At 40.1% G+C, this 26872-nt stretch overlaps 1 protein-coding gene across 3 annotated transcripts in view; it reads right to left on the reverse strand.

Annotated features, from left to right (window-relative positions):
• Positions 1-26872, reverse strand: part of PLCB4 (phospholipase C beta 4) — a 130156-nt gene that overhangs the window by 79709 nt on the left and 23575 nt on the right. The window contains exon 3 of one of the 3 annotated variants that reach the window (XM_040059118.2): positions 26180-26270. The exons of the other annotated variants lie outside the window; for them this stretch is intronic. The gene's annotated coding sequence lies outside the window, so the exon portion shown is untranslated. The remainder of the gene's footprint in view (positions 1-26179; positions 26271-26872) is intronic. 3 annotated transcript variants of the gene reach the window in all.

The following is a 26872-nucleotide window of genomic DNA, read 5'->3' on the forward strand; positions in this document are numbered from 1 at the left end:
CTCTCATGAGACTATCTGGACACATAATTCAAAACTCAGTCAATACTTGGAAAACACACAGAACACACTAATTCCCTGAATCCACTGGCACAGCCAGTCAGAGCCCCTTGTTTACAGCTATCCAGATTGCAAGGAAACTGAAGATGGGCTGCATTAATTTTATATCATGTCTTTTAATTAAATCTTTCTGGCTACCCAGAACCCAATTTTCTCTTCATAAGATGAGTCTTTGGTAGATGGCTGTAAATAGAACATGGCTACATTTCCATATAAAGAGATCCAAATATACTACCCTTCACTAACAGGAAAAATCAGAAAGCCCTATGCTATCTAACAACTCATCTGATCTTTCACAACCTTGACACACACATTTTAGCAGAACAGGGTGTCAGCAACACCTTGAGAAGAAATTCGGCTCCACTCTGTAACTGTGGAAGAGTCCAAGGGAAAACTGAACTGGCAAAACAGAACCTGAGAGAAGTGAAGAGTTTGGGGGCTTGGGAATTTTGTTGTTCTTACAGAGGATTTCCAAGCTTCATGGTTTCTCTCCGTCATTGCAATAACAGGGTTTTGTCTCAGGTCTTCATATCCAATTCAAGTTGTGCATTGCACTTGTATCTCTCAAAGAGTTATGCACACCCTGGGTCACGTTAGGAAGCAAATGCAGTGTCTTGTCTGTGCTCAGGCTCCTCCTTCACATGCAAGTTATCACCATTCCTAATATACGGCTCATACTCATTTTCTTTAATAAGAATGAATTTTAGCAGTGAAGAGCAAAAGCACAAAGATGCCATTGGCCTTAGAAGGCAAAACCGCAAGAGATAATTCTATTCACCTTTCATAAGATATTCAAGTTAACATTTAAGCTAAAGAGCAGAAAGCTTTAAATATACAGTTTTCAAAAAGTATTCTACACAACAAAAAAGGGAAGGCTGGTTTCATTTCCAGGCATTGCCTATTAATGGTTTGAGAACTAAATACCTATTGTGAAATTCTAGCAACTACGTGACTCAATTGTTCAAACGATTGCAACACTGTTAAATAATTTGATTGTCTTTAGTGAGAACTCTTAGATACATAATGGTCCTGAAAATATGGGCCTGAAAATTTGACCAGGGCCCTCCTCAAAATCTCACAAATTACTTATGAGGGAAGAGCCAAGTGTTACAAACTTCTGACAAATCTTATGTCTCAACTTCTAAAGCCCAAGACAGAGAAGAATTATCATTCCAATGCTAAGCCATTTCAGCAGGAACACAAGAAAAAACAATGCTTGGGTTTTATTCTCGTGTAGCATCAGGGAAAAAAAAGTAGTTTTGTTTTGGTTTTTTTTAAGTAAAAAATTTATTTAACAGCCAATCAAACAAAAGCTACTCTCAGGTAAATAAAAATATCCTGTATGAGGAATCAGTACAAGTAGTTAACTTTTACAGAGCATGAATCGTGTGTGCAGCACCACGATGACTTCTGGTGTGTCTCTGAGTATTCAGCAGCAGCTTTGTAGGGCAAAGTGTTGCCCATCCCCTGTGGCTGGCCAATATGATAGTCCTTACATCAATGCCTTGAAACATTTCAAGAATTTTACCCCTTTATGAAAACCAAACCCACTCACTCAGGAGAAAAAATAAAAATTAAAAAAAAGATGCAGAAAAAGGACTTGAACCAGTTTGCAACCTGATACTTCCGGTGCTCATTTAAGAAAGGTTCGAAAGTGTAATTTTTATCATTATCAAACTAAGCTTTGGTAAAATCTGGTAGTAAGCCTTCTTAGAGTGGTACATTGATAATTTTCAGTGAAGGCTGCTCCTGTGGCTTTTCCATACACAAAATGGAACAGGGAATCACAAAGACCATCTAGCCAAGGTCTAGGGCTGCTGCTGCTGCTCCAGCCTCACGTGGAAATGGAATCTGGCAGCTCAGCCCTCTGAAGCCAGTTGGTTTTCCCCTGCTGCAGGCACTGTGCCAGCCAGAGGCAGAAGCCAGGCTCTGTGCTCAGGGCTGTGGCAGTGTGTGGCTGTGGAGAAGGAAAATTGGAGAGGAAGGGTGAAAGCTCCTAGGGTACGTAGGGAAAGGTGTGTGGTATGGAGGTGAAGGAGGTAGAGAGAACAAAGAGAAAGGTGTACCTCAGGCTGGAGCTTATGGAGGGTGGGGAAGATAAAGGATGTGTAGTTATGGGAACATGGTGCAAAAATGAGAGTTAACAAGGTAGGGGAGCCATGACTCATTTCAGGACTCAGGTGATGCACACGCAGAGCGGGAAGGGTAGAACAGCCGGTTTCCAAAATCAGCAAGGGTGAGCAACAGGCACAGTTAGGAACCATTAGGATCCCAGCAGCAGAGCTCCTCATTCCCTCGCCTCCACTCATCTCTGCTCTGTAAAGCAAGCTGTCATCTCAAAAGAGAGGGACATGATTCACTGGAGCACAGCAGTGTGCAGTTGAGCAAACAGAGTCATTCCAGGCCACAGGGCCCAGACATAAAACCTCCTACTGCTCCCAGCTTTAGAGCCTGTCTCAGCAGAGGGGGAGACTTACCTGAGAGGAGAAGTACAACAAGGAGAAAGGATGGAGCAGGGACCAACACTACCAAAGCAAGGATGAATATGAACCTTCCCCTTACACTTCCAACCATGTGGGAAATGTCCTACCAAACTCTTCCTACCTTCATTTTGCACGGGAGAGCAAGCAATCCAGGTTACATCCCTGTTTCTACCAGCAAGCTGTCAAAATTTTCAGGAAAGTCCTCAGTCTCATATTGTGTGTCCATGTTACCCCATTAGCATTTTGTTATTACACACTCTAATGCACTTCCTTTCCTCCTCTGCCACTCATCTTTTTCCCTCCTCACTCCTCAAAACAATATTGACCATTCTACCTTCAAATTTTAATAAATTGCTGAAAGCCAGCAGCCAGCACTAACTGAGCTAAATTCACTTTCTCTTTGCATGGTTTCTTCCTCACTCAATCTTTTCTAACTTTGACACAGCTTATTAACAGGCCTACTTTAAAGTTTTCCACTCCAAACTGAGATTTTATTGAAAGCATGCATTTGTTATATTAAATTTTGCCTGACCCCCATTCTCTTCAGTGGTTCAGTTTTTGAGCTGTCATCATCAGACTGATATTATCACCCCACCTTTTTTTTCCAAAGGGAAAACAAGTTGTGTTGAGCTGTAGTTTCACACATTTCTGGGTGAGGACTCTGCATCTTGTTCTGTCTGCTTGGCACCTCAAGCACTGCATCCACCCATGTGAAAGATTTTCTCAAGTCTATCACCATAGCTGTTTTCCAGTCCACCTTACTGAGACACTCTGCAAAAATGGATGTGCATAAAAGTAATATAAAACCCAACAAATTACACTAAACCAGAAAATACCAGCTTCACTAGTCCTCAGGTTGTTTCCTAACAACCAAAGACAAATGCGTAAGGAAATCTGTCAAATACTTTATTTCCAAAAAAGAGCCATACACAGATGACCCTACTGGCTTATCCCACTCAGTGAAATTCTCAGGAGTGACGTTATTTTTGTTTCATGGATGCACTAGACTGAGAGCTGTCAGCCAACTCAGTTACGTTAGAAGAGTTTTACACAGAAGTATACTTTAATATACTTTAACCTACTGCTGACTACTTCAAAGATAACGTTTTTAGGAAGGCTTTTAAAACAAGTACAAAGCCAAACAAGGATTTTGTCAATGAGTTTACTACACAGCACTTTGTTACTCAAAAAAAAAAAAAAAAAAAAAAATCTTTCTTCCTTCCCCTCAGATCCTTTGACAGAAAGCAGATGATTTCATTCACCGAGACTTGCAAAGAAATTCAATGAGGGCAGCATTCCAGATTGCCTTCCGGACGCAACATGACATCCTCATCACCTCCAGAGGAAACACACGCCAGTGCTGAAATTCCTCCTGGAACATGTGCTCCCTCTTCACTTGGAAAAATCCCACAAACCAAAGAGCCTCAGCTGCTGTGCGATACCACATGCCAAAACAGAGATAAAGTCTTTGACATCATTCAACCTCCAACAGGAGGAACTCTTTAGACAACCACGAGCAGAAGTTTTTAAGTAGCAACATTTCTTAAAATGACACTTGAACTGCTCAAAGGTCTTTCTCTTCCCATCTTTCCCCATCGATGCTGTCTCTACATGAGCAGCAGAACACCCACTCCCACCCCATCCCTAATGGCCACGCTGAAAAGGTGGCACTATAATCTTGTTCTAGCTCTTACAGGCAAAGCACCAGCATAAAATACTGTGATCTGAGAGAAAAGGACGTGCTTACGCTTTGAGTTAGTCTGGACAGTACTAAAGAGACAGAATTTATAACCTAATCCCTTTTGGAGACTTACAACAAAAGCGGATCGATGGAACGCCCTGTTTTTTCTCAAGGATCATCTCATTCAGCAAAGATCAAATGAGATGAGCAAGTTGCCTTACAGAATAAGTATCAGCAAATTTCAAAGCACTGGAAACACAAAGTGGATTAGAACATGGCCCTATAAAAAGGAGGTCTGGGGTTTAATCTCTGATCTGACAACGCCTGGCTACCCACCCTTGAACGATACACTTATCCTTTGTGTTCCACCATCTGTAAAACGGGGGATAATGCCATCTCATGGGACTGGTTTGTGCTTTAATTAATTACTGCTCACAAAGGACTCCAGCTTCCTCAGCTGTAAGGCACTATTATAACTATCATCCATAACTCTTGTAACTTACAGCCCTTACCAGGCAATCCCATTAAATACCAGACTATGCTGTGTATATAAAACCTGCGAGGGCACACAAACATACAAAAGATTGTGCAAATTATTCAAATTATCTCAGGCCCTGTGACAAAGGAACCTCTTTGACTCGCCCACACAGGTAAAGTGTTCGTATCTAAATGCTCCAGTAAATCTAACAGGAATATTCTTGTGTTAAGCACTGGACAAAATTTTAGGAACTTTCAATACTTCTGAAAAATCCCTTGTCTAAAAAATAGATACAAGCAGAGGGCTCAAAACATTTTCACCTCTAGATGAAAGAGGGTAACAGCAATAAAATAACAGAGAAGTCAGTTCTCTGCAGAAGGAGCAAGTGGTTGTATAAAAAGTGCTTCTCTTTTGGGATCAGCATCCTTCCCCTCCAAAAAAGGCTTCTGGTGAGAGATGGGGAGGAGGTGGGGCTGCCCCCATATTACCTCTAATCAACCTTTGGTACTTGATTTTCACATGAAAATCATACAGCCTTTACTTATTCTGATTTCGCAAAACAATGGCTTTATTCTGAGCCACTGCAATTATTCCATTGTACCATCTCATCTATATATTCCCTTCTAGATGATACCAATATGGACATGCAGTGGTGCACTAATAACCTCAGTACAGAATACTCTATTTAATAAATTCTTCTAGTTCTGACAGTCTCGGAAGTTTCAGAAAACCAAATGAGAAAGTTGGGCAAAAAATCCCCGATATTATTATTCAGCATTATATTTCAAGAGAAAGCAAAGTGCTTTGAGTTCAGTTTTTTTGTTATGAGCATAGTCTGCCTTCAAAACAAAAATACAACTGAAAATGCTAGCAGTGATCATCAGCAATTCATTCCTTTCCATTTATAGTTAAATGCTGCACCCTCTCAATATGCAAATAACTGCTTTTCCACTTCAATCTCGCACAAGACTGAAAAATCAGTTAGTTTTTCAATTGCTTTTAAGAAACCAATGAGATTTACCAAAATTGATGAGGATTCTTATTGATTTCACTTTGCTCACAGGAACGTGATGATCAACGCACACTGAGACAAATCTTCTTGCTGAAAAGCAAAGTTTTCATCCATTCCTGTCAGAGGAGCAAGAGAAAATCCCATGTCTACAGCAGGCTGTGGCTATAGGCATGGAAAGATCACAAACACCTGTACCATATTCTCATGGGAGTCAGGAGGCTGTGGGAATATCAGCAAATCACCTGTAACTGGGGGTTACTGCAGTCATTTACAGTGGAGTGATGAATAAGCAAGAACGATGTTTCACTGTCAGACAACAGGGCTTGCACAAGCCTAATGCTAATACGAGAAAACAAATCAAAGTGTATTAGCTGATGAACAGGTTGGCCCACTCCTCCTATCCAGTTGGGATGTTCCATCTGGAGAAGTGGCCAATTAGGTGGGTAAACAACGAGGTGGTTGGGCTCAGCAGTTCCCAGAAAAGACCGAGGGTCCTGGCAGCAAACAGCGAGCAGAACACGAGCCAGCAGCGTGCTCTGGCAGGAGAGAGCAGCAGCAGCAGCCTGGCCACAGCTAAAGGGCAGGGCAGGGGTTTTACCTCCTCCTGCTCAGTGCTTGTTAGGCCACACCTGGGACAGCACTCAGGAAAGGCAGGGACCAACGGCAGCAAGCCCAGCACAAGCCACGAGAATGCCAGGGATGCCAGGGATGTGGGCAGAGACTGCAGGAGCAGGGCTCACCTGCCTTGGAGAAAGGCTGGCTCAGGGGGACACCCAACAGCTGCTCCAGCAGCACCTGTGCTGGTGTCAGAGGATGCACCAGGCTCTTACATGGTGCAAGGAGGAGCTGAAAACACACAGCCTTCAATTCTCTGTTCCCATGCCAGTGTGGCACTCTACAAACAAGGGATGAGGCCGAGCAGGCCACGGGAGAGAGAGGAAAACGGGGTGGAGACCATGGAAGATGGGCTGTGGATCCTGAACACAGACCAGCACTCAAAGAGTGGAGCGGAACAGAGACCTGCTCCCAACCATGGGAGGCTGAAAGGCTTCAGCAGACCCACCACAATAAGCTGACAGCTGCCTGCAGAGCAACAGGATGGAGGGAAAAGAAAGCTCCCTTCAGTATCAGCAAACTGTGTGAAAGCCGTAACACTTGTGCTGTCTTCTATTTATGACAGTTTTACATAATAAAAGAAGGTATTAATTTTTGAGACTTAAAATAATATTTAATCTGCAAAGGTCAAGAAGCAGTGCATGATTACAAACCATATAAAGGCCAAAGAGACTGTTGTGTCATTGCTGAGACTCGGTTCTTGTTGTGTAACCTTTAGAATTACTTTCTGTTCAATCTGAGTAATCACGACCTTTCTCATCAAGAAACTGAGATCAAATTCTTAATCCATTAGGAACATGACAGAGACCTCTCTCCCCTTCATTGCTACAGTATTTATGTAGGCCATAGACGAGTGAACAGTCTCGGATGCTATTTTGATGTTTGAAGATAAAGACCAAATGGATATTTTTGCAGACACTGTCACTGGGGAATAAAGCTGTGTTAGTATGGTTCTCAATTAAAATTTAATCTGCTTGTCTGGAAAAAAACAAATCAAGTAGAGACTTTGCCAGCTATTCTAGAATTAAAATAAATACCTACTATTCCCATTTGTTAATTACATAAGCCACAAAGTGTTAATTTATATAACACTGAACAAAATTTAGTATCAGATATACACTGCATCACCTCAATATAAGTAACCTTTTTTAGCACACTCGACAATTGTAAAAGCAACTACTTGAAATAAAACAACAACACAGGGGAAAAACGATTCTGTGTAAATCCTGGACAGCAGCACATGTGGTAATTGTAAAAATGAAGAGCAACAAATCCCCTTAACTGCAGAGTTAGCTTCACAGGGAAATTGAGAGGTGGAACAGGACCTCCATGCAGCTGGAATATCTCCCCCCACCTCAGCTCTGTGCCCAAGCTGAGTTATCTGTCTGGCTCTCTAATCAATGCACAGTGTCACACCTCCAGAGGAGAAGTCCTAACGTCCTGGGGTATTTGTTTGAAACAAGGCAGATGAATCATCCCCACAAGATGCCTTATTCTCTCCTGGGACTTCACCAGCCAACACAACAGCTTAAATAGATGACTTGTTTTAGGCAGCCAAAGCCAGGCAAGATAAATCCTACTTGTAGAGCTAGACAACATTATCTCCTAAAACTCTATCTACACTTCTCTGGGCACATGAACATTGCCATTTATGTGCCCTTTCTTCTGGATGACAACTCAATACTTCATTTCTGCTTAACTCACGCACCAACCAACTTCTGGTTTTTAAGACATCTTCTGCAAATAGTTTCTCTCTCATTTCTCTCCCAATGTGTTTTAGGGTTCCTTTGGTTTTAAAATTGTGGAAAACTTGTTTAGAAAATATTCCATAAAACGAAAGGATTCTTAAAAACATCTAAAACATCCATTGCATTGTAAGTGTACTTACAAAATTGAAAGCTTCTGCATCTAAAAAAGAAATGTGAGCTTTTCCTTATGCATGTTAATTAACTTGTTCTAGCAAAGTTTCACCTCATTTCCCCAATGTAATAAATTATAAAATCATTAGAAATACTGCATTTTACTGGAAGGCAAATACAATACAAAATACAATCAGTGCAGCAGTGAGTACTTGAGAATGTCACTAATCATAAAAAGCTTAGTATCAGTCACAGCTCTTTTCTAAGCAGTACAAAAATGTGGGGAGGGAAATACAGAAGGCTCAGGAGACTGGAGGGTTAGGGATTTTTTTAACCTCTTATGATTACCTTCCCTTAATGTACTACTCTTCAACTCAACCAAAAATAGAGATGAAAAGACGATTTCTAAAGTCAAATGATAATAAAACCAGCAAACAGTATAAGGTCTTGAATTACTTCAAATTCACCATGTAAGTTAACTACAGAAATTAACTCATGTGGAACATTTTATGACTATAAGTGGTCAGAGCATTGGCAGCTGTTGTTACCCAGCGAATACCAGGAAAATGTAATTATACGAGAGCACAGCTAGAATAAATATCTTCCCTCATAAGTAGGAAAAAGGGAAAGAATGGATGCATATCTGGTGAAAACTAGAAATTTTGCTGAAGTTTATGGCATCTGACGCGGTGGGCTAACATTTTTTTGCTTTACGGGGAGGGGGAAAAGTACAGACATTAAAGAATATATTCGTTAATAAGCAAATAGTTTTAAAAACATGAATATTATCATTATTGTTTTAAACCAAGAAGGCTGTGATTTTGCATTACATTAACCAATGTGACTTGGTTACAGCAGCCCTAGAAAGGCAGTTAAGCAGTTTAGGTGTAAGAAGTGACCTACCTGGGTATTACAGCAGCCTGGTGTGAGCACCCAGGGACTAATATGAATAAGAGAACAACTCAGTGCTCTCAAGCTATAGCTGCCTGGTTACACAGCATTTCCTCAAGCATTCCTGCCATTAAGCATGTACAAACCAGCTGAAGCAACCTTCCTTTTCACTGGGCTGAGGCTCTCGAGGAAAGTATTTCAAAAATGCCTTTTGCTGGTCCCAGTGCACAGCTGCTGTCCTGACACCAAGGGCAGCCTGATTAACCAAAGGCAGATTTGCCTGGGCTTTACACAGAGCTTCTTCCTCATGAGCGGGCACAAAAATACATCCCCTGTGTCAGAGTGCATGAGCAGAGCCTGGCAAAGGCTGATCTTCATAGGTGTGGTAGTAATCATGTCAAATGAGCCCCTTTTCTTAAAAAAAAAAAAAAAAGAAAAAGAAAAAGAAAAAAAAAAACCACACCCTAACAAACAAACAAAAAAAGGGGCTGAGTTCAGAACTGAGTGAGAAATTCAGCATCTGCTTTTTCATCTCTATTTTGGGGGAACTAGCAGGAACTACTGATTTTAGCAGATCTTCCAATTTCGCAGCAGATACTTGAAACTATACTCGAGATGTAGCTGATTTCACTAAAAGCAAGGTACCATGTGAAATGAAGAAACAGAACGAGATGGCTTTGTTTACTGGGCTCTGCAAAACTTCAGCTGTGTAACTTCAGCTCTCTCCTAAAGCCTCCCTCTCATCCAGAGGAACACAAAGGTCAAACAAGGTACTTTCTGCAGCTCTCCATCAACTTCCTCGGCAGTGCCTGGGCTGAGTTAATCATGAGAAGGAGCAGCTGAATGACCTGAACCACAGAATAAACACTCCCTGCCTCTGGAAAAGCCTTTTGTTGGAAGTTGTGGGAGCTTCTCGGCAAAGACTGTGACAGCTCTTCCTCCTCCTGATGGCACTGACCACTTGATGGCTGCAATTACAGTTCACTTTTCTCTCTCTTATTGGTATAAACTGTGGTATATCACTTTATCACTGAATTTCCACATTCATGTAGCATTTAAACATAAGGCAGAATTTAAATTCTAAAAATCAAAGTAAAAACCAAAACTAAACCATCCCTTCACAGCAGGAAAGGGAGGAGTAAAGAAAAAGAATCCATCTTATATTGCCTTTTACATTAAGCAGCAAAATACACAGATTCAGTGGAGGTAAAGGTGAAGGAAGATGAAGACTGCAGTAGTCCTTTTAAAAGGTACGACTTAAAAGCTTTTTCAGAGCTATTCTACTTTTTAATTTAGCTCACAGTTAAATGAACAAATGAAAATTGCTGCATACTCCTTCATTTCCCAAATGTTCCTCACTGACTAACAGAAGGTTTATCTCTATTTTCATAAGCACAGGCTCCTTAACAAAAGCCCAAAAGTGAGACTGACAACAGTTTCCTACACACTGAGCTTATTAAATTCTGATTCAGCAAAAGCAAACACAGGAATAAATTCAGGAAAGCTGTTATTCACACTGCCATTAATGAAAACAGTCTCACAAAATAACATTGCTTGACATTTAACAAATCAAATCCTCTCCCTGTAAAATCATCCATTGAACAAAACACATTTAAAGGCTTATTTTAAAACCTCAGAGGGCAATGAAATACTTTAAGGTTTGATGTTAGCGAGATTAATTACTATTTATTTATTTTAAAAAACAATAAACTACTGTGAACTCTAATCTGGGAAAAGCAACACTTCTCTTGAAGGGCTGAAAACTAAACATTCACCAACTTGAGTTCAAGTAATGTCACTATTAAAGAAATGTACTGAGAAAAATCTTTTTATCCTCTTTTCCTATAGCCTACAAATAAAGAAAGTGTAGGAATTTGGCTGGGCAAGCTCGAACACTGCCCTAATAAACATCCATAAAGCATTTGTGCTCCAGTACAGAGTTTACAAGGAGTGAAACTATACAGCTGCAAATACCTGTCACAAACCTTGACATCTGTTCTCTTTTAAACTTTGAATTGAGAGTGGAGGTGTTTATAGTGTACCTTACTACATTTAACAAATCAAAAAGGTAATCACTAATTAGCATGCTATCAGAAAGTTGATTTTTTTTTTTTACTCAGAAAGGATGAAAAGAGCTGATGCGTCCAAGAGAAACATCGTAATACAAAGAAATCTGAAGCAAATCTTAGTAAAGCAAACAAATAAATATAATGCTAAACTTATGTGGTTGTCCAATAAATATTAAGTATGTCTTAGAGATGTGTATTTTCATTTTTATACAAGGGTATATATATAAAAGTAGCAATTTTTCCTCCGTAAATCTACTGCTAATCCTATTATTTGAGTCCTTAATTGAGCTGGGCAGTATGAAACAGCATCTGAATAATGCAAACCAGTCACTATTCATACTTAAAAAACACAATTTTTCCATGGATCATCTCTGCTGAGTTCCCAAATGAAAATAGAAAACTGTATCTCATTAACACTGGCAAACTTCCATGCCCTCGCAACTTTTCAAAATTTAAACTACTAATATGGAAGGAAAAAAAAACCCCAAAAAACCCCCAACCAAACACATAATAAACCAAAATTAATCTTCTGTTTTATAGTAAAAAAATGTTACAGGTCATGGCCAAAAAACTATCCTTTAAGGCCTGCACTATAATTTACTGGAACAGTGAAAAATCAAACCTGTTCCTTACATAAAGGTGTGTGGTAGCACCAGGAATAGCAGGTTTAATAGTTGCTAACACCTCAAAACATCTTCCTGTGCTGGAATATGCTGCTCCCTCCCATATCCATTTTCTCCTCTTTCTCTAGGATTCAACTGTGCTCATTAAACAGAAGAACTACTCACAAATCATCACAAATATATGTGCAGAATAGACAGAATTACCAGCTCCTTGCACTGAGCTATTTCCCACCCCTCCCAAACCATCTTCTGGCACCTGGGGAAACCCACTTTTAAAAATAAAAACCCCACTTTTAAAAATCAAATGTCTCACATTTCCCTCAGGTAACACATCTCTATCCCAGCCTTTTGTTTTCCATTTGCTACCTAAAAGTTATCCCCAAACTTGATTCAGTTCAGTTGCTTTCCCAATTCCATACCCCAGTAGAACAGGAAGGGGAAGAACACAAAGAAATAGGACACAAAAAATGCACTACACTAAGGCAGCAGTAATGTTATTTTCATTATGACTTTTCATGAAGCTGTATGTGACCTGGACAAAACATTAGAAACAAGAATATTACCGATCTGAAAGCAAAGTTACAAAACAAATAGAGGAAGCTTCTTTTTCTGTGCTCTCCCTGTTCCTCCCTCAGCAATTCATTTAATCTTATTGTTTCATTTTTCTTTTTTTCTGAAATATATTTCTCTCTCCTAGGACTGGGTAACCTTTAAACGGATCTCCAGCACAAGTGAAGCGGGAACACGCCTGACTGACTATTCAAGAGAAAAAGTGGAGCTATAATTTACAGAGCGCTGTCTAATGCACAAAGTAAACTGGGGAAAGACAGAAAAAATACCACTGTTTATTTTGTGGTCGCCTTCTGATAAATACAAAGGGCAAAGCTGAAAGTTACCAGTTGGAAGGTGACTTAGAGCGTGTTAAATGGTACTGAGGAGAAATGAAAGGTTTCACCAGTTTGGTGTGAAATATGACTGGCTCCCAGGTTTAGGAGTTTTTGCAGTTTTAGGTCACGTCTGTCTCAGCCCACCCAGCCGGCGAGGCTGCGCACGGAATCCACACCGCATTCTGACCAGGAAACTTTTCCAAAGTCACGCGGCAAATGCTGAAAAACCGAAGTGTTTTATAGAAAAAAGTCAGTGCCACCAAGTTTTCCCTCAAGCCTGGTTTTCATGTGCCTAGCAACCGATTTCCCATGGAAGCAAACCTGCCCGGTGTCCTCCAGCACCCATAAAGTGCTTCCAGTGGTGCCTCTCAGTCTAGGACGGGCACAGCCTCCTGATCCCAAGCTGGATTCAGCAGCTCCACAAGGGAGAGCTCCCTCAGCCCTGGCCATGGAGAACTCCATCTTGAAACTATTAAAAATAAACATTGCAATTATTGCATTACATTCTCCCCAGACTACTTTTGTTCTAAAAGGGAACAGCTACTTATTTTCTGTTAGGATATTTTGGTGGGGTTTTCTTTCTTGTTCTCTCTTGCCTAAAGATTGGGTTTTCCTGTATTCCAAAAGGGAGTAGGCACGTAACTACATGCAAGTGCCCATGTGTAATTTTTATTTTATATAAGTTTTTATAATTTTCTTTTATAAATATTTCTGAATGTATTTATAGTTATGTCTTCTGCATACCCATACGGATGGGTGCTATTAGCAGGTATGATATACACAGAGATGATACAGGTAGATATAAACCAAAATGTTTTGTATATTTTTCCTTCTCTGTCCTAGAATGAAGCATTTGTCATTCATCTGGGCAACATACTGCTTATCCAACTCAAGGCAGTGGGGCAGGAAATCAAACCAAGGTGGGAGTTATTTCCTTTTCAGAACTTTTTTTTTTCCAGTGTATTGCATGTGTTCCATTGTTGAGGTTTTTCTGAGGTAGAATGACATTAAGGATAAAAATAATATTGCAGCAACATATACTCTGGAACCTTTTGTTGGTTTGGGTTTTTTATCGGTTTAAGTATTACAGACACTCGTGTGTGTCATGGAAGAGTTGGTATTTTTGCTTGTCTCCACAAGCACAAAGGTGAATGTCAGTCCAATAGATGCATTTACTTAAAAATAAGCAAATACCAAGAACACAAGGCTTCTCTCTCACTGACTGCCTTTACTGTGCACACTGGATTAATGTGGAGAATATTTGTATGGTTAGAGATTTTACTTTCCTTAAGCCATAAGCAAAGAAATAGCATGAGAAAGGATTTTTAGACAAAGCCTTAGTGACTGCAGCACAGCAGTCAGGTAGGAAGCAGCAAGGAGAGCTGAGCCAATGAGCCAAAGTTTTATCAGACCTCCTCCTTTTTCTCCCCTTCTGTAGGCAGAGCTGGGTGATACACACTGCAATTAATTGAAGGATTATTCTGATTTATATTTTGAAATTTTAAAAAATAAAGGAGAAAAGAGAAAAAAAGATTGAGTTCTAAAATGGTTCAGCATTATTTCATCTACCAATTTTACATTTCTTTTTGCCACCCCCTGGTTGCCTTTTTACCCCTTCACAAAATATAACTAGATCCAGCTATTACAGCACTGCTGTGGAAAATATTCCAGTGCCACTGAGATAAAGAGCCTCCCCGAGTTCATTCTGCAGGCTTGCCTCTGGCACACTGCCGTGGTCTGTCTGCCTCAGAGGCTCAGTCTCTGCCTCTCTTTCTGAGACAATAACCTGACATTTCACTGCACTTCACTCCCTTTGATCCCAAGATACGGCATCTGCCTGTATTTGTCTTTGAAAGTAAGGCCTGAATAATAAATTCCTGAAAGTGATGTTCAAATTATGGCTGATCTGAAATCAGCTCCTTGTAGCTACTTTGGGGTAAATAATCCTCAGCCTTCTTACTACCCAACCACACAGGTATTTGACAGCTGCCATCGTTCCTCGCCTTCACTCTGCCAAACTCTTTCATCTCCTCCCTGCCTTCCCTCACGAGCCCCTTCTCTTTGCCTCTGTTGCAGTTCCTGATTCCTGGCTGCCGTTTCCAAGTGATCCCTCAGCACTGAGTTGCCTTTCCTTTGAAAGGGAGCCTGCCAGGGGCAGCTGCCTGCAGGCTAATGGGACCGGGCAAGAGACCCGCCGATTTTTGGTACTCAAGTTACTCATGTCTCAGTTCTTCTGTCTCACAAGTGCAAGGGAGGCTCTACTTTGCTGCAAAAGAAACCATCAGTTATGTCACAACCTCTGGAAAGCCAAATCACTTCATCTTTGCTGGCAGGAATACAGCTGTAGCAGCATGAAAAGGGAAGAAAAATGTCTTTTCCCAAGGAAAGTGACTTTTCTGTATCACATCACTAACGCTGTTTTCCTCGGGATAAAGAATGAAGCACAGACTTTGGATTGCAGTATAAAATTGAATAGTGCTCTTTCCAGACGCAGAAAGCTCCTTCCTGCCCGAGGTGACAGCAGCCTCTGGACCGTGAGCCAAGTGGGAATAGTGCCCTTGCTGTAGCTGAGACAGTGTGAGCCCAGCAGCGTCACACTCTGAATCACTCCACTGATAACAACGTGACACGCAACACAAAATCGGGGAGGGTAATGGTCCCATACACAACCTAAGCTCCCATCATTTTATTTATGTAATTTTTTAGATAAAATGAATGTAAAAATGCTTTCGTGAACAGCTCAATACCTTGGGTGGTCATGCGTATGTCATGCATATACTCACAAATATAGTTTCACTCTCTCCTACTTTGTACTACAATATCCCTGGATAATGGAACACTATCAAGATAAGAAAAAATCCATGTTTTACTTAGTATCTACACTAAGACTACCCTAAATTTTCTTGTGTTAACACAATTATTCAAGTCATTCAATCGCCTTGCTCGGTGTTAGGTTTTGATATATCACAGCTCTCACTCGACAGCAAATCAAATGGAAGCTACTTCTTTTCCCTGAAGATGTGTTGCTCAAGAGGGGATTTTATTCTGTAGTCTGTGTGTGCCCTAGAATTGATATGTATATGTTAATGGAACAGTATATAAAGTCACCTCAAAGGCAATTGGTTTAAAATTGTAAACCCCTACAGATGGGATGTAGGGTGACAAGTTAATTTAAAATTAGATATAGTGCACACCTGATAATTGAGAGAAGTGGGAGGAGGGAGAAGAAGGTTATTGCTCTATATTTGAAAAGGTGAATCCCTCCTTCATGGGAGGATGGAAGGAAGGCAATCCAGAACCACACTGCAAGGATTTCCAAAGAGCTGCACGGGCTGGGGATGGGTGTTTTGGGCTTATTCTTTATGCAGACTGTCTCTACCTATGGCAATTATCATTTGTGGGATACCACAAAGGTGGGATGAAATACAATATCAAAGGGAAGTAAGAGAGATTAGCTTTCAGTTGTCAGACATGAGCACTACTTTGAGGAACAACAGCTAGAGCAGAGACAATGAGCAGAAAACACAGTCACAGTAGCTTCCTGCTTTAATAACAGTTCTAATTGCTGACATTCAATTATTCATAGGCAGCTCTATGTTCATATTGTGCCAAGAGCACTGGAGGGACTCTGAAGATAAGAGCTGCCATCCTGCCCTTGGAAGTACTTCATCTTAAAACTTACTTGGGCAAATGCTTGTGTGTGAAATCTCTCATACACACAGTGTGAGCATCATGCAAGTGAGGATATAAACCAAATAAACCAAACCCTGTAGAGTAAAGCAACATGCACAAGTGGGCCCCATTCCCAGCTCCTGAGACTCCAGCATGTTGGATTTACAGGACACCCAAGTTCATTTTGACACCTGCCATGAGAACTGGGACTGCAGGTGAATACATATGCACATTCAAGCACAAACACTGAGAAAGCAAATATGCAAACTGGACAGAACATCTCTAGAGACCTCTCTAGATCTTCATGACTGAAGGATAAGCAGAAACAGCAGTTTATCTCAATTAAAAAAAAAAAAAAAAAGTAATATAAAAACATATTAAGAACTATACATGCAGCTCACAGAAAACAACAAGCAACTCTGACTCAGCACGGCTGAAATAAAATCTAAATCAAGTCTCTGTACTGCCATTTTCCCATTTTTACAAAAGAGTCAGCCTAAAAGCACAAGGATGTAAAAATGCTCTAGTTTGGCAAAATAAGTCACATTCCATAAAAGACCTATTATTAGCTTTGTCACTGTTCTATTTGTCTTCAATGTCTTTTCTAATGAAGCCTAGAAGAATGAAGGGCAATATAACTATTTCTAAATCTCTGTGTAAACAAAAAAAGGAATGTGCCTGTTTATTTTTTAGTACAGAACTAAACACCACATCAATGATAAATTATTTAGGGAGCGGGCTGTGCTCATGCTGACCTTACCTGCCACTGACTGAGAATTTTCCATCCGCGCCAAACAGGGAACAGCTTACATGACACAAAGTTGATTTTTATAGTATCAGACAAATTTACATTTCTTTCTAAACGAAAAGTGTACAACAAACCTTATGGCCAGCCTCCAGGAGGCTTTTGTCTTCTCCTGCATTATAAGGGGGAACTTTAAAGTGCTGCCAGATGAAGCTCTTAAGAAATGATACCTTGGAACTACTGAAATACTGTGGAAAACATCAGTCACTGAGTCACACTCCCTTTATGCTAACAAATGACCAGCCACAGCTCCTTTTGTTAGATAAGCCTGCACCACACATTTTCTTCCATGTTAGCCAAAGATTATTTGAAGTAAAACTTTGCATCTTTTCCTCTTTGATTACTAAATATCCTTCAGCCTCACATTATCCAAGGAGCCTCTGTGGAAAGAGCACATCCTTTGGTGCTACTGTAGAAGAAAGGGGAAACTGAGGAAAGAAGAGAGATGTTTGCATCTGTCAGCAAAGAGAGAAAGAACAAAAGAAATGGTAGGGGCATGGCAATAACCCCCAGGGTCCTTACCCACACACAAAACTCAGACGCACATCTGAGATGCTGTGGACTGGAGGAAAAAACAGATCATGGGTCACAGGCACATTTATTTTCTATAAAAAAACATATATATAAAGACATCTGTCTTCCTATGATCTACATAAAGAGAGACTTTGCATTTATTCCTTCCATCAATAAGGACACAGGAGTTCCACTTTCAGCCCTTCCTAACCTGTCATACTCACACATATATATGGATGTACTGCAAGACAGGAACTGGACTTGAGACAACCCACTCAGAGATTCAAAGCTCTCCATTTTAGGTTTGATGTGTCTTGGTTTGAGTTATTTTTAAGAAACATTAATCATTGGCAGTAAAAAAAAGAGTGATATTTCCTTCCTCAGTACAAAATGGTTAGATTTTACATCATAACCAGTTGTATGTTGAATATCAAAACAAAAATCAAAATAAAGGGGTATAAGATACACGGGTTTCCCTTTCACACCCTTTAGCTAGCAAGGCAAATGCTGTTTGCTACTTTTCTGGGTGTGGAACATCTCTTTTTAAGTCTCAAAAAAACCCCAGATTCAAACACATAGAGTGCTTTGGACTTTTGAAAGAACTCTGTTTTGCTGACCTTTAATTTAGCTCTGAACACTGACTGTTGTGGTCCAACACATCTACCCCAGTGGGTCCAAAAGATGTTGACCTACACACTGCTCTACCCTGTTATTCAACAATTCTGCAGGAATGCTCTAATCCACTGGCTCCTGGGAGTGGCCTGTAACATCTCCCATAATTCAAAAAGCAAATTAATACAGTATGGGAAAACACCTCCCTGCAAAAGGGCTGAACAACAATCATGTAGCAGCAGTGGACTGCACGTGGTCAGTAAAAACAAGAGAGAATTCACTTGTGATGGAAAGCACATTATCCATGACAAGGCCAAGGACTACTTCCAGCAGCATCACTCCAGTGGTAACTCAGAGTTAGCTTTTAATTAGCTTTACCTTATTAGTTAGGCTTGTGCCTTATTAGTAGGCACAGCTGGTGAAGTCCTGGCATCCCAAACTGGAAGAGCAATGCCCCCATTCATGTTAAAGGAAGATCAGGAATTTCATCTGTTGTCACAGTAGAAAATTAATACACTATTCACTTTTGTACCCCCCGCTAAAAGCAGAAAAGGGTAAAAAAGAAGTGACCACATGATTTGGCTTGGTTCAACAGGGTGTAGAAATTCCAACTTGCTTAGCTTTGTATTAGAACTCATTAGAGAAACCACAGGAGAGGAACTTCTCTTTGTCCTTCTGAACGGGCATGGAAAGAGACAAAACCTCCTTTGTCACCTAACAAGAGGACCTAAAACAGCTTCCTCAATTACTGGTGTTTTCTGTTACAGGACAAATTCAGGGTTCTCTTAAACAAAAGCAGACTATAAGTATTTCTTCTCACACAATCCAAATGGAGACTAGGACAGCAAGACTATCTGCAACCATGCTAAATTCAAGGTAAGATCCTGAGACACATTTCTTCTTATTTTTCAAGAAATGGAAATATTAATCTGGTGTGTTAAAGTCACACAAACCCCCAACCCATTACCACAGTCCGGTGTCCTACCACAGTTTTTCTTTTCATATTTGTTTGCTGATTGATAAACAAAAACTTTGTCACTTTTTAAAATTGCTCAGTACAACGGGAGTGGGAATGGCAACACTTGCCTAGTAAAGGATCACCTACTTGTTAAGAAGAAAAAAATCATCACTGTGATTGATCAGCATCACTTTTCTGATGTTCTGCTTTCCCACATCATTACAAGATATGAACAGGAGACACTCAAACATCAAAATAAAGCATTTCAACCACAGCCTGCCACAGGAGATGTTGTGGAAAGACCTGGTCATATTAACAGTTGCCAACAAAGTTAATAAATTGAAGTGACCCACGGGAAAGAAAGGTCAGAAGAAGAACAACAAGCAAAACAACTCCACAAAACCACCACAATACAAATTTATATGGCTTCCTTCTTAGAGCCCAGTAATGCAACTAGAAAATCTGGTCCCCCTGATGTTAGCAGGCTATACAGCACACTCATGATCTTTATATTTTACATCAGGGGAAACTCAACTGATATAAAATGTTATTAGTGCCTGTGAAGTGTCCTGGCTGAAAAGCTGTCCAGGGATTAGAATAATTAAAAACTATTCAGGCTCTGCCCCTTAAATCTGAATTCTACTCCAATAAAACCATTCAATTTTTTCTTTCAACTGTGAGAAGGATTTGGCCTTAAATTACAATACTCTGATAGCTACATTTACAGAATTAGCAATACCCTGAAAACGTAAAACTGCAGAGAGAAAAGAGAGCTCATAAAAAATAAACCTTATGGGATTGTCAATTAAGATATTTTAGCTTCCCAACTTAAAATAAATGGAAAATATGCCATATGAACCTCTGTAGATATTCAATCATTTTATTTTTATTATATTGAGACCCATAATTGTACCTGGAAGGAAGGAAAAACTGGATCACTTTGTCCCCATTGGTCTAAAAGCACAAGTACCATCAGGAGACATACCTTACTCTCTGGCCGAATGAGCAGTGATGAGACCTGCATTAGCAAAGCTTCAGATGAAGAAAAAATAATTAGGACAGTCAGAAGAATTTCAGAGGATTTAATTGTTCACACAGCTGTGGAATAAAATCCACACCGTTTTGAACGTTTAACAAAACCATAACCGAGTAAGGAGTGCAGTGCACACCTAATCAAACAGAAATACTGCCATGTACTTCACTACATCTGCTGAATAAAACTACTTTGGGACCCTAATTCTAGCTTTTGTTGTGTGCCCCATACTCCAAACTTAGGATTTGCTCTGGAAAACTTGTTTTGGACTGAACCATGCAGTCTGTGGCAGGCTATGAAAAGCAGAATCCTTCATGGAATCACAAGTGTACAAGTTTCGCCAGGTAGGTTTGCCAAATATGCCTTCATCCCTTCCTCACAACATTTGCATAGAAATAATCTTCTAGGTAAAAACAGCTTGACTGAAGTTAATAATGTCTCCTCACTGAACTGAGGTGTTTAAGCGGAAGAAGAATGATTTGCCTGTGGAAAGAAGTTGAATACAAAAAAACCAGCCAAGACAAAGGGTCTTTGCACTTAATATTAAGCATTTATCACAGCTGACAATGGAAAAATAAAGAAATGCCAAAACAGAAAAAAAGCTATTCCCAGGAGGACAAAACCAAGAGTGAAGGTTAAAGTCTACCAACAGCCTGCTCCCATCCTTCTCTTTATTTACACGTGCGGTCAACTGCACCAGAACACACTCCGTACAGAAATGTTTGTGCAAGGAAGGCCTTGCCGGCAAGGCTGCTTGAAAAATTGTCCTGAAGGAACATTTCTCTAAGAGACATTTTAGGAAGGCAATCTTGCTGTAGCCCTAATCGCTGCAAAGCAGCAAAACAACACCTCCAGCGAAGCAGAAGCAGCAGCTTTCCTAGCGCAGCCCATAAAATCAGGGGAGGCAAATCCCTAACAGCCTCCTGTTCCAGTGCCAGGCTCTCATCAATATTCCCCATTTACAGCTCCTCTAAAAGGAGTAATAAACCATCTGCACCTCTGCTTAAGTAAAGCTTACAGAGAACACTCGACTGGAAAAGGGACAAAAGTTTCAAGTGAAGAACACCAGGAGAAATGTTTCTACACTTAAAACCCCCTCTGCGAGACGAGTGAATCTGAGCTGTTTGTTTTGTCGTTGCCTTTTATATCTGCCCAAAGTATCTCGCAAACCCCACGGACCTGGTACAGCCAGACCTCGAAGTGGGGCTGACGCAGTAAGCAGCAAACATTTTGTTTACCAGAGACACTTCTAATTCAATTTGCAGACATTTGCGAATGTTAGCTTTCACACTGCTCTCCTGATGGGTTCTTTAACAACTCAGGAGACGCATAGGAACGCGGGGATGTGTTAGGATAATCACTCTCAGGAGTAAATCATCCCATCTAGTCTCAAAATGACAAACAGAAAAAGTCATTTCAAGCAACACAGACTCTTGGTTCTAAGGAAATCTCTCTGGTTGATAAAACCCAGTATCCAATAATTTGGATAAACCCATTATCCAATAATTTCTAACTAATAATATCCTGAAGATTTGTTGTGATGTTTGGAAAACCTCTGGGTGTTTCAGTTACTCCAGTCTTTGGTGTTGAGTGCAGATGTGCAATACCCCTCAAAGGAAACTACAGATTATCTTTTTTTTTGGCAGGTGAAAAGCAAAATTAAAATTTAGCTCGCAATAAAATTTTCATTTTGATGAGGGTTTTTTGATAACTTTTAATATTTCCTACCAAATTATTAATTTAAATTACTTCAGCAATCTAGCAAAATAATCAGTCTATTAGACTTAATTGCCAAATAACAAATGAAGCTTATAGACAACTCCAAATGTCAAAACATGCTACATACCATGCATCTGTGGGATCATTAAAAACAAAGATACTGACTTCAGTGTGAGGAAGAACAAAATGCTTTCAAAAAGAAATCATAATAAAACCTCTCAAAAATCCTAACTGAAACCCACCCAATAGCTCAAGATCCTCAAGCAACTAAAAGAGCTCAGGTACAAACTTCCAAAGCTAGAGAGAAGGACGGTTACTTTCTTCACCTTTCTGTAAAGTGTCAAAATGTAATATTAATTCTTCCTGTTCTAAGAAAATCTAAAGAGGACTACCAAGCTATTAAACCTTCTGGTGGATCATTTGTGGCATGAGTTATTAGCATAATTGGGGGCACACTTTATTCTGACCTTTGCAAAACTTTCATTTCCCAAATGTGATAGATACAAAGCACTTTTATAATACCAATAATGATTATTTCCTATGGGAAACTGCCAATTATAAGTTGGTGAAAAATGCTATATCAGATGTACATTGAGAAAATGAACACACCTACCAACAGTCAGACTAATTAAAGCCATTCTTCAAATATTAATAAAGCTATTCCCTTCCATGAAATACAACCTGTACATTTTAGTCCAGCTCTATCCTTGTCAGGCAATTCTTTCAACAATAATAAATGTTTGATTAGTGGTTAAATACAGCATTTCTGCTGTATTTCTTTCCCTGGCAGTAAACCAACACATGTGGGAAGCTGTTTTAACATTTAACCACTTGACTCGAATTCACATTGTTTATATCAAATCACATCAAGTGCTGACAGAAATACTCAAGATAAGGAAACAAACCTCATGTTCTGGACACAATTCTTAAAGAAAGAAAAATTAAAAAAAAAAAAAAAAAAGACACAGCAAAGATAAGCAGTAAACTGTCAAAGAGCTTGGGGCTTGGGTTTATAATATTGACTCCAGCACCTTCTGCTGCAGCCACAAGTACAACAGGTAGGTGGCTTCAATGGCATCATCTCCTTCTCTGTGTCACCTGCTGTCCTGTGTCACCTCCTGCCAGCTCGTGTGAGCTGCCAGGAAAAGAAGGGACAGGGAAAGCACAGCCAAGACAAAACTGCTGAACACACTTACTGGGCAGAGGACACGACTAACGTATCACCACTTTCACAGCAAATTCTGTGCAAATTAACACAGAAAACAGGAGTTAATAGCAAAAAAGAACCTGATTTCAGATTGTATGTGACAACAAAGAGCCTCCATGCTGATACATCAGTGATGAACAGAGGAAAGCCTCTGATTTCCTTCAAAAGATGCACCTGGAGAACAGAAGAAAGCCTCTGATTTCCTTCAAAAGATGCACCTGGAAACGGCATCAAGCTGCTTAACATTTTAAAAGGGTAAGCTTCACTGTGTTTAAACACAACTCATAAAGAAAAAAAAGACTCTATAGAATCCAGGCAACAAATTTTTCAATTAAGACTTGTGAAAAAGGGCCAAAAGAAAAATAATTTTAAACCACTGAAGTTTATTTTTTTTGATTTTTCAGAATATCTAGCTGGTTGCTTACTACATCTTTGACACAAGAGCAGACCATAAAGGCCTGCAGAGAAAAAAGGAACACCACTCGTTTTCAGGCAGACAGACCCATTGTAGACAGATTTGTATGGCCGAATGTTCACTACCAGGAGCTGGGTACAGGCGTGTGACCACCTGATATAATGAGGTAAGTGAAGCGCTGCTTCCTTTGGAAGGGAGGAATCTGATCACCAGGTCATTTATAAAAACACCCACTACAAACCAAGCATAAATGGTCAAAGCCTTCCAAGTGCACAAAAATATACAAATGCCCAAGACAGGGATGCTGCAGACCTTAAAAAAGCAGTTTATGCATCAACACAAGAAATACTTGCAGCATCTACAGTAGGTCCAGAGATGTCCTCCCAGCTGCTAACCCAGACTGCAAAAGATCCCATAGTCATCATGTTTAGGATCTGAATTCTCAATCTGGTACAGATCAAAGAGCAAAAAGCCCAGTTACGAAATCTAAGTAGATCTGCTTGCCACTTTTCATTCTAACGTTTAACAAGTCCTATTAGTTTTGAGTGGAAGAAACAAAAGCTAAAATATAAACAACTGAAAAGTGGCATATGTGTCGTTAAGCAATAAACAACATTCCCTATTTGTCTGGCTTTCCCCTTTGGGTACAGAAAATAACTAGACAGCAGCCTCATCACTCCACATACTGTACCTTTCAAAACTTGGCACAGTGCCTCTTCCACATTGTGTTTCAGATCAAACAGCTCAATACGTGCTTCAGAGACCTGGCAGCAGTTCTTTTGGGAGTTATTTCCTACTTTTCTGGCTTATGCAACCTGTCAAGCCTGGAAAATTTACACTTAGTAGATCCCAAATATGTACACAGAGCAAGAGGAAATCAGAAGAACCATTATTATAAATGAAGTTTTGAACGTCAATTCGATTTGCCACAGGTATTTCCATTGCCTCCAAGAAATCATTCTGACGTGGAGCAGCACGTGCCACCTTCTCAGTGTGCAGTTTTCACAGGTACTGTGATCCAAAGGGATTTCTTTGGGTAAGCACGTGCAGTGGGGCAGACTCCATAACACATGCACACACACACTCCCTGTCCTCTACTGCAATACTCCTTTTAAGAGCAAACTTACAACACATAAGATATGAACAGTAGAACAAAAGCAAGCTCTGGGAAAGTCAGAAGATGCTGAGATGTTTTGCCTTTGATTAGCACTTGTTTACAGAATTGGTTTTTTTCTTTCGTTCAACCAAACATTGCTCCTCCATAACAGATGACAAAAGCAGTAAGAGCAAACATCCCTCTGAAATTTTCCAGAATTTTACAGTTTAAAGTCATTGAAAATACTGGAAGAAAAGAAAAATCCTTTCAAAATACGGTGCATTTTTTTGGCAATAATTTAGCAATTTTCCTTTTTGGCTCTGCCAGAAAAGAGTAAGTGTTAAAGATGACCGCACTATTCATGTGACATAAGAAGACACATCAGTTTAAAAGAGAGCATCCAACAGGCCAGTAATCTTGCTGTATCAATAGTAGGTCTTGGCAGATAGTTTCAACAGGAGAAGAGAGTCAGAAATGAATAAAACATTTTGTCCAAACTCAGCTGTGCACGACCTTTCCCACCACGTAGGTATTTCCTGTATCTGACAGCTTTATTATGACATTTCCCACTTTTTGCTACCTTGCTTCCTTTATCTCGCAGCTCTCCCCATACTTTTCAGATCATGCTGCTTATTCTTTCACTCTCTATTTCTCTCATAATTGCCCTCAGTTGAAGTCAGTGGCAAAAATCCCACTGGTGTGTCTGCAGTGACATCCCTTGGGAATGTGGGAATGTCACTCACTATCTGTGCCACCCCTGCCCTCCAACTTTGGCACTGAGTCGTGCCAGCTTTGCGTAGGCTGAGAAAAAGAAAGGGAAGAGTTTCTTCCCTCCACTCCCTTCTATTCCATTCTCTCCTTTTCCAGACACACACTCCTGCTGGATGACTACAGCAGACTCTTGTGCTCTGGTTTGCTCCTGGATCCAACACAGTCCACAAAGAAAACAACCAGAAAAAAAGAAAAAAAAGAAGTGGGGAGAGGGGAAGCCATAAAGAGCCCCAATATGTCTTAGAGAACTGAACCCCCACAGAACAAAATGGTTTGCAAGAACCTCACTTCCTTCAGGTTTTATTGAGGCCAAACAGTAAATGGTGCTATTTTGTGTCTCTCATTTTCTGACTTGTTCTTTCCATACTCTGCACTTCTGGACACAAAGTCAGGTCTTCCCATATTTTAAAAGAAGGTTTAACTTCAGGCATCGATGAAATAGAAATTTTGAATAAAACAACACTGTGACTTAGTTCTTTACATAAGCTTTTCTAAAAACAGCAAATAGTCTTTGCTTCCTGGGGAATGGCAGATAAATCTTTCAGGGGACAGTTTTACAAGGCAGTCACTTAAAGAAATACACAGACAAAGAAAACAACCTTTCTCAGCCCTAAGACAACTCTTATCATAAACAACTACAATTTACAGGACCCAAGATTTGTTTCCTCCCTTTTTCTGCATTACAATGTCTGATGATTCAGGCGTGGCTGCAGACAGACCTACCACAGACCAATTTGAGGCAGCAGTCTGGTAAACTTTGGAATCCTCTCCAGAAGTCCACCAGTCACTCATTCTTTCACCATTAACTTTTGCTCTGGCAGAAAAAAATGAAAACTGACTCAGATTAAAAAAAAAAAAAAAAAATCACAGAACTACGGAATACTTTTGGTTGGAAATATTTAACATTTGTTAAACGTTATCTCGTCCTGCAATGAGCAGGGACACCTTCAACTAGACCAGGTTGCTCAGAGACCATCCCCGCCTAACCTTGAATGTTTCCAGGGATGGGACACTCACAATTTAACTGGGAAACCTGTTCCAGTTTTTCACCATCCTCGTTGTAAAAACATTCTTCCTTGTGTCTCTCCTAAATACACCCAGTTTCAGTTCAAAGCCATTACCCCTTGTTGTGTCACAAGACCCCGCTAAAAAGTTTGTCTTCATCTTTAAGACCCTCTTAAATACTGAAAGGTGGCAATAAGATCCTCCTGGAGCCTTCTCTTCTCCAGATCAGAAATGACCTTTTAGAATGTTATTTATCAGGTCTGCTTTTGGGCCAGCTCAGTCCCTGATTCACTCCTCACAGAGGCTTTTGGTGTGAACAAGCATCCACAGACAAGAAATTAGTCTCCATTCTCACTCCCAGCCTCTATTTTCTTTATTACAAGTGTCAGCTTAAATGTACGTGAAACTACA

Source organism: Hirundo rustica, chromosome 3 (assembly GCF_015227805.2).
Source record: "Hirundo rustica isolate bHirRus1 chromosome 3, bHirRus1.pri.v3, whole genome shotgun sequence".
NCBI lineage: Eukaryota > Metazoa > Chordata > Aves > Passeriformes > Hirundinidae > Hirundo > Hirundo rustica.